This window comes from Tachyglossus aculeatus, chromosome X1 (genome assembly GCF_015852505.1).
Source record: "Tachyglossus aculeatus isolate mTacAcu1 chromosome X1, mTacAcu1.pri, whole genome shotgun sequence".
NCBI lineage: Eukaryota > Metazoa > Chordata > Mammalia > Monotremata > Tachyglossidae > Tachyglossus > Tachyglossus aculeatus.
Window position 1 is genome coordinate 19,425,821 of NC_052101.1, and position 8,569 is coordinate 19,434,389.

The window sequence follows — 8,569 nt, forward strand, 5'->3', positions numbered from 1 at the left end:
ACGTGTTTATTACTCTATTTATTTATTTATTTTATTTGTACATATTTATTCTAATTATTTTATTTCGTTTTATTTTATTTATTTAATTTAATTATTTTATTTTGTTAATATGTTTTGTTGTGTTCTCTGTCTCCCCCGTCTAGACTGTGAGCCCACTGTTGGGTAGGGACCGTCTCTATACGTTGCCAACTTGTACTTCCCAAGCGCTTAGTCCAGTGCTCTGCACACAGTAAGCGCTCAATAAATACGGTTGAATGAATGAGTGAATGAAGTGGCGGAGCCAGGATTCGAACCCATGACCTCTGGCTCCCCAGCCCGTGCTCTTTCCACTGAGCCATGCTGCTTCTCTTAAGTACCATACTAAGCACTTGGAAGAGTGCAACAATATAACAGACACATTCCCTGCCCATAACGAGCTTACACTCTGCCTAGAACTTTCTGGCCTGAGCGTGCAGTGAGATGACTTGGGAGAGTTATATGCTGCCAGCTTGTACTTCCCAAGCGCTTAGTACAGTGCTCTGCACACAGTAAGCGCTCAATAAATACGATTGATTGATTGATTGAGAGACAAAACAGCTATGTGCAGAGAATTATACCCAGAGCGCTGGAAAGGGCAATCGAATAATGAGGAATGAACCCTGCCCTCAAGAAGCTTACAATCTAGAGGGGATTGGAATGGAGGTGCCAAGGCCCCAAGTGCCCCCTGCCAGCAAAGACCCTCGGCTCGAGACCATCCCTGACCCCAGGAATCACCTTGGGCCACAGCCATGTGACCGCCTCCTGGGCCCATTTCCCTGCTGGACAAAATTCACCAAATAACGATGATGGTCGGAAAGCTGCGGAAAGTGGCGAACAAACAGGGCTGGGACCGATGACTTCATTCCTCGAAGTGCCACCTTTCCCTCCCATTGTCCAGCTGGTCAACTCCAGGTACCTGTGCTAAGTGCTCTGCACATAGTAAGAGCTCAATAAATATGATTGAATGACTGACTGAATAATAATAATAATGATGGCATTTATTAAGCGCTTACTATGTGCAAAGCACTGTTCTAAGGGACTGGCACTGACTCCCGGCTAAGTGGCCGCGGTGAAAATGGCATGACAAAGTGGGTGCTGATGGGAGAGGCGATTTGACACCTCCCATACACTCATCCTCCTCCTAGCCATCTCCAGGGGAGAGGTGGCCACAGCAGGATCCCAGAAATGCTCACGGAGCTGAAGGTGGCCACGCTGGGCAACTGGTCCCAGCAGGGCGCTGGGGAGAGCAACTGGAAGGGAGCTGCGGCCAGCCCTCTTTTTCTTTTTACAGTATTTATTAAATGCTTACTATGTGCCAGGCACTGTACTAAGCGCTGGGATAGATACAAGATAATCAGGTCAGGCTCACAGTCTTAATCCCCATTTTACAGATGAGGTAACTGAGGCATTGAGAAGTTCAGTCATTCATTCAATCGTATTTTAGTGCTTACTGTGTGCAGAGCACTGTACTTAGCACTTAATATGTATTGTGTGTTTACTGTGGGTAGAGCACTCTACTAAACACTTGGGAGAGTACAATACAAAAATAAACAGATACATTCCCTACCCACAACGAGGTTATAGTCTAGAGTAGGGGAGACAGAGACATTAAGATAAACAAGCAAATTATAGATATCTACATAAGTACTGTGGGGCTAGGAGGAGGGGAAGAAGCAGCGTGGCTCAGTGGAAAAGAGCCCGGGCTTTGGAGTCAGAGATCACGGGTTCAAATCCCGGCTCCATCAATTGTCAGCTGTGTGACTTTGGGCAAGTCACTTCACTTCTCTGTGCCTCAGTTACCTCATCTGTAAAATGGGGATTTAGATTGTGAGCCCCCCGTGGAACAACCTGATCACCTTGTAACCTCCCCAAGCGCTTAGAACAGTGCTTTGCACATAGTAAGCGCTTAATAAATGCCATCATTATTATTAGTAGTAGTAGTAAGAAGAAAGGGAGCAAGTCAAGGAAAACTATGGAATGCTTCACGAATTTGCGTGTCACCTTTGTGTAGGGGTCATGCTAATCTTCTCTGTATCGTTCCAGTTTTAGTATATGTGCTGACTTGTCCAAGTCAGGCAGGATTAGAACCCAGGTCTTCTGACTCCCTAGGCCGAACTCATTGCATCAGGCTATGCTGAATCTTGCTGCTTCTCTATATCTACTCTAGAGAGATTTGTCCCCTTCTTTTGCTGCAGGACAATTGCCTGCCCCCACTCCCAGATCCCTGCCAATGTGGGCACTACCGCGGAGCCTTGGAACTCAGCGAGGAAGACTCGATCAGTCAGTTGCATTTATTGAGCGTTTATTGTGGGCAGAGCACTGTACTAAGCACTGGGGAGAGTACAATACAACAATAAACAGACACATTCCCTGCTCACAATTCGCTTGCAGTTCGAGAAGGAGCGTGGCTCAGTGAAAAGAGTATGGGCTTTGGAGTCAGAGGTCACGGGTTTAAATCCCGCATCCGCCAATTGTCAGCTGTGTAACTTTTCTGGGCCTCAGTTCCCTCATCTGTAAAATGGGGATGAAGACTGTGAGCCCCACGTGGGACAACCTGATCACCTTGTATCCCCCTCCAGCGCTTAGAACAGTGCTTCACACATAGTAAGCGCTTAACAAATGCCACCATTATTCGAGGGGGGGACAGACATGAATATAAAGTTACAAAGAGAACCTTGGCCTTTGCAAAGTCTGGACGTAAAGGTGCCATGTATCATAACAGTCCTGGACGGGACAGACGCTGAAATACAGACTGTTGAGAGTAAAACTGGATGGTCACTCTCCCCGTCTTCAAACTCTCATTGAAGGCACATCTCCTCCCTGACTAAGCCCTCCTTTCCTCTTCTCCCACTCCCTTGTCACCCTTACTCCCTCTTTTCATCCCTCCTCCCGGCCCCACGACACTTATGTACATATTTGTAATTTATTTATTCATTTATTCAAATGTATGTCTCCCCCTCTGGACTGTAAGCTTCTTGTGAGCAGGGAATGTGTTATACTGTTATATTGTCTTTTCCCAAGCACTTACTACAGTGCTTTGCATATAGTAAGCACTCAATAAATACAATTAGTGAATGAATCAGTCACCCTGATGACAGGTAGAATAGTCAGTCTCAGGATGAACTGGAAGCAGAGAAGCTTCAACATAGACTGGTATAAAGCAACAACAGCCAAGAGGCCACGTTGGCATTTGGCATCCAGATGTGGTCTTCATCCAGTCCCCGAGGCTTTCAGGAAATATGGCCAGAGTTCTTATTATCATTAAATAATAATAATAATAATAATGATAATAATAATGATATTGGTGGTATTTGGTACGCCCTCATTATGTGTCAAGCACTGTACTAATAGTGGGGAAATTAAAAGATAATCAGGTCATTGAAAGAGTTCCCATCCCACAAGAGGCTCGGATTCTAAGGGGCAGAGCTAATAAGTATTTGATCCCCATTTTATAGATGAAGAAACAAATAACAGATGGTGATGCTTAGTTCATTCATTCATTCATATTTATTGAATGCTTACTGTGTGCAGAGAGCACTGTACTAAGTGCTTGGAGAATACGATTTGACAACAAATAGACACAATCCCTACCCAACAACAGGCTCAGTGTGTAGAAGCGGGGAGACAGACAACAAAACAAGTAGACAGGCTTACTACAGTGCCTGACACATAGTAAGTGCTTAAAAAATACCATAAAAAGATGACGGTTTGTTTTTTGTTGGTACTTGATAAGTGATTACTATGGATCAAACACTATTCAAAGCAGTGGGTTAGGTACAAGTTCATTAGGTTGGACACTACCCCTGTCTCACATGGAGCTCACAGTCTGAAGTGGGAGGGAGAACAGGTATTGAATCCCCATTCGAGGAAACTGAGGCACAGAGAAGTTAAGTGACTTGCCCAAGGTCATACAACAAGTGATTGGCAGCGTTGGGATTAGAACCCAGGCCCTCTGATTCCCAGTCTCGTGCTCTTTTCACTAGGCCATCCTGCAGATGCTGCATCTCCTTGTCACTTTAGCTTCCATTAAAGTGTCGAGGTAATTCTAGATGCTAGCTATCCCTTTCTCCCTTCCCTCTCTCCCCCCACTTCTTTCCCCTCTTTCTCTCCCTTCCCTCCTTCCCTTTCTTTCCCTCTCTGCCTTTCTCTTTCTCTCCCTCCTTCTCTCTCTTCCTCTTTCTCTCTCTCTCTTCTCCCTTTCTCTTGCTCTCTTCCTCTTCCTTTCTCTCCCTCTCTTCCTCTTCCTTTCTCTCCCTTTCTCTCGCTCTCTTCCTCTTCCTTTCTCTCCCTCTCTTCTCTCTCCCTTTCTCTCCCTCTCTTCTCTATCCCTATTTCTTCATCCCCTCTTTCCCTCTCCCTCCATTCCCTCACTCCCTTTCTCTCCCTCTATCCCCTCCCCCTTCTTTCTCTCTCTTTCTCCATCCCCTTGCTCCCTTTCTCTCCCTCTCTCTCCATCCCCTCTCTCCCTTCTTTCTCTCCCTCTCTCTCCATCCCCCTCTCCCTTCTTTCTCTCTCTATCCCCTCTCCCTTCTTTCTCTCTCTCTTTCTCCATCCCCTTGCTCCTTTTCTCTCCCTCTCTCTCCATCCCCTCACTCTTTTTCTCTCCCTCTCTCTCCATCCCCTCGGTCCCTCTCTCCCTCTCTCCATCCCCTCACTCCCTTTCTCTCCCTCCCCTCGCTCCCTTTCTCTCCCTCTCTCTCTATCCCCCTCCCTTCTTTCTCTCTCTTTCTCTATCCCCTTGCTCCCTTTCTCTCCCTCTCTTTCCATCCCCTCTCCCTTATTTCTCTCTCTCTTTCTTTCTCTCTCTCCCACCCCGTCTCCCAAGTTCTGCTGCACCCTCTGCAAGCCAAGAGGTGTCTAATCTTAAAACAAACTGATTCTGCATCAAAAGTTTGATTATTTTAAAAAGGTTCAAAGGCTGTTTCCCCCCTGTGAACTGGACTGTCTATGACTGTGTCCTCAAATGCTCTCTCCAGCTGGGGTGAATTTAGCCATCTTGGATTGCCCTCATCCTCCCCAAGCTAAAACACCCTCTCAATCAATTGGTGTCTCCAGAGTGAGTGACCTTGATGTGCCATGTGTAACAGAGAACAAGAAGGGGCAAGGTTCTCCCTGGAAATGATCAAACGAGCGCAGCCGTAGCAGCGTGGAAGGTCTAGTGGCTTGGCCGAAAGAGTCCGGGTCTGGGAATCAGAGGACCTGGGTTCTGATCCCAGAGCCGCCACTTACCTGCTCTGTGATCTTGGGCAAATCACTTCACTTCTCTGGGCCTCAGTTACCTCATCTGCAAAATGGCGATTTAGTCCCTCTTTCTTACACGTTGAGCCCCTTGGGGAACCTGATGACCTTATATCTACCTCAGGTCTTAGTACAGTGCTTGGCACAAAATAATCACTTCAACCTACAGTGACATATAGTTAGCACGGTTTATCAGCTTACATGATCGAATGGCAATATAAATACGTACCAATAATAAAAGTGTGTGAATTTAACAAGTAAATATTAACGCATATTTCCATAAAAAAAGCCACATTTCTCCTCTCTGTTCATCCTGTCAAACTAAAACCTTTGCATACGTCCAATTCATGCTTACCTGAGTCCTGACCCTTCGGCACCTTTGATTTAACTGTGAGAATTAAGATCTTACATTGCTTTTCCCCTCCACTAACTACTCTAGTTTTAGTAACAGGCTTCGAGGGATAACTCCACTGCAAAACACAACAATTGTTTGTTGGCCAGTATAAGCCTAGCAGACAGAATACATCTTGGCTGCTCAGAGCAGTATTCCAGCATGAGAGAGCACTGTAGCTCTCTTCCTCCCTTAAAAGCCCCACTGAGAGCTCACCTCCTCCAGGAGACCTTCCCAAACTGAGCCCCCTTTTTCCTCACCTCCTCCCCATTGCCCCCCGCTGCGCCCTACCTCTTTCCCCTCCCCACTTGTACTTGTATATGTTTTTACATATTTATTACTCTATTTATTTTACTTGTACATATTTACTACTCTATTCTATTAATGATGTGCATATAGCTATAATTCTATTTATTCTGATGGTTTTGACACCCATCTACATGTTTTGTTGTCTGTCTCCCCCTCCTAGACTGTGAGCCCGTTGCTGGGTAAGGACCGTCTCTATATGTTGCCAACTTGTACTTCCCAAGTGCTTAATACAGTGTTCTGCACACAGCAAGCACTCAATATGATTGAATGAACTTAACAAATACTACGATTCTTATTATCGCCAGTATCAGCAAGAGCACCATTAACAGAGCAGCAACAGCTGCCAAAACCCGTTTCCGAGCCACCTTCCCCCGATATCTACTCCCTTCCCCCAGTACACCCCATCTCACACTCATTACTTTTCCCACACTAACTTTCTGATCGGACCTTACTTTCAGCTCTCCCACCTCCAGAAAAATACCCATCCCTTTCCCCCAACATGGAACTATTTCCCTCTTCCATCTAGACTGTAAGCTTGTCTCTAGACTGTAAGCTCTTTGCAGGTGGGGAATGTGTCTGTTTATTGTTACATTTCACTCTCTCAAGGGCTTAGTACAGTGCTCTCCACACAGTAAGTGCTCAAAACTGTGATTGACTGACTGACTCTTCAGATTTGCCAAACCACATCTTTCCTAACTTTCAAAGCCTTCCTAAAAAGTTGTTCCTCCCCAAGGGACATTCCCTACCTAATTCTGCACCTTCCTGATCTTGCCAGGTGTATTTGTGAGTGCTAAAGTGATTCATCTGCTTATTTGTTATTCATTTATTTGCCTGCTTTTTTTTTTTTTTACCATTTGGTATCTGTTGTCTTAAGCTTTCACCCACTGCATATTTGGCAGTTTCGTTCTCTTGTTTCTCCCATTTGATTGTAATCTCTTTGAAAGCAAACCAGATCTTTCATTCCTACAGTAATATTCCAAATTCCTAGCTCAGTGGTTTGCACACAGTAATAATAGTGGCATTCACTATCTACTATATGCCAAGTACTATTCATTCATTCAATCATATTTATTGAGCACTTACTGTGTGCAGAGCACTGTTCTAAGCACTTGGAAAGTACAATTTGGCAACAGACTATAGACTGAATGTTCCTTGTGGGCAGGGAATGTATCTACCAGCTCTGTTATAGTGTACTCTCCCAGGCGCGTAATATAGTGCTCTGCACACAGTAAGTGCTCAATAACTACAATTGGTGGATTGATTGATTGGGGTAGAGACAAGAAAATCAGATTGGACACAGCCTCTGTCTCTCATGGGGTTCACGGACTCAGAGGGAGGGACAAAAGTATTTTACCTGCCCATTTTACAGATAAGGAAACTGAGGCGCAGAAAACTTCAATGACTTGCCCACCCAACAGGCAAGTGGCAGAGATGGGTTTAGTATCCAGATTCCCTGAATTCCAGGATTGGGCTCTTCCCACTAGGCCGTACTGTCAAAGTTGTTGATTCGGAACAGAATTTCTGGAGCAGTACAGGGTTAGAATGAATGTTTGGTGGGGATATGGGTTGTTGAGAATATCTGAATGCCTAGGAATTGTTGCACCATTGCCATGTATAGGGGATGTGTCTATTTTATTGTTATATCGTACTTCCCCAAGTGCTTAGTACAGTGTTCTGCCCACAGTAAGCACTCAATAAATACAGTTGACTGACTGGCCGCGATACTACAGAGTTAGTTAATGCATCCCCTACTCGCAAGGAGCTTAGGGTCTAGAGGGGGAAGCCCCCTTCTAGCCTGTGAGCCCATTGTTGGGTAGGGACCATCTATATGTTGCAAATTTGTACTTCCCAAGCTCTTAGTACAGTGCTCTTCACACTGTAAGTGCTCAATAAATACAAATGAATGAATGAATGATATTAAAATAGATTTCCAATAGGTACAGAAGTACAATGGGGCTGAGGGTGATAAAATGGTATAGCTCTTAGACTATAAGCTCATTGTGGGCAGGGAATGTGTCTGTTGTACTGTACTCTCCCAAGCGCTTAGTACAGTGCACACAGTAAGCTCTCCCTAAATGCAACTGAATAAACGAGTGAACGAACAAGTGCATAGGCAACACAGAAGGAGAGGGAGTAGGGGAAATGAGGGCTTGGTTGGGGAAAGCCTCTGACAGAAAATGGGATTTTAATAAGGCTTTGAAGGTGTGATTTCTTTTTACCTGTCTGGATGGACTCCAGATAGTCTGACTATATTTTCCGCTTTCTGGAGAGGGGAAATCGAGGTCAGTCGCTGTACCGAAGCATTCCGGATCTGTTTGTCTCCAGTTAAATGATTTTAGCTAACTCTTGAGTTATTGCCATACTGCAGTTTTAACACTCTTGAATAGCCAGAAAGAAAATCCAACCTAGCCCTGGGTTGTCTGTAATAATAATATTAGTAGTAGTATTAATGGTGCCAGTATAGTCTGTTCATTCATTCATTCAATCATATTTATTGAGCACTTACTGTGTGCAGAGCACTGTACTAAGCACTTGGGAAGTACAAGTTGGCAACATATAGAGACAGTCCCTACCCAACAGCGGGCTCACAGTCTAGAAGGGGGAGGCAGACAA

General features: G+C 45.0%; 1 pseudogene; it reads right to left on the minus strand.

Annotated features, from left to right (window-relative positions):
* Positions 1 to 1,984: 1,984 nt before the first annotated feature.
* On the minus strand, positions 1,985 to 2,080 carry LOC119920556 (annotated as a pseudogene).
* Positions 2,081 to 8,569: the final 6,489 nt, after the last annotated feature.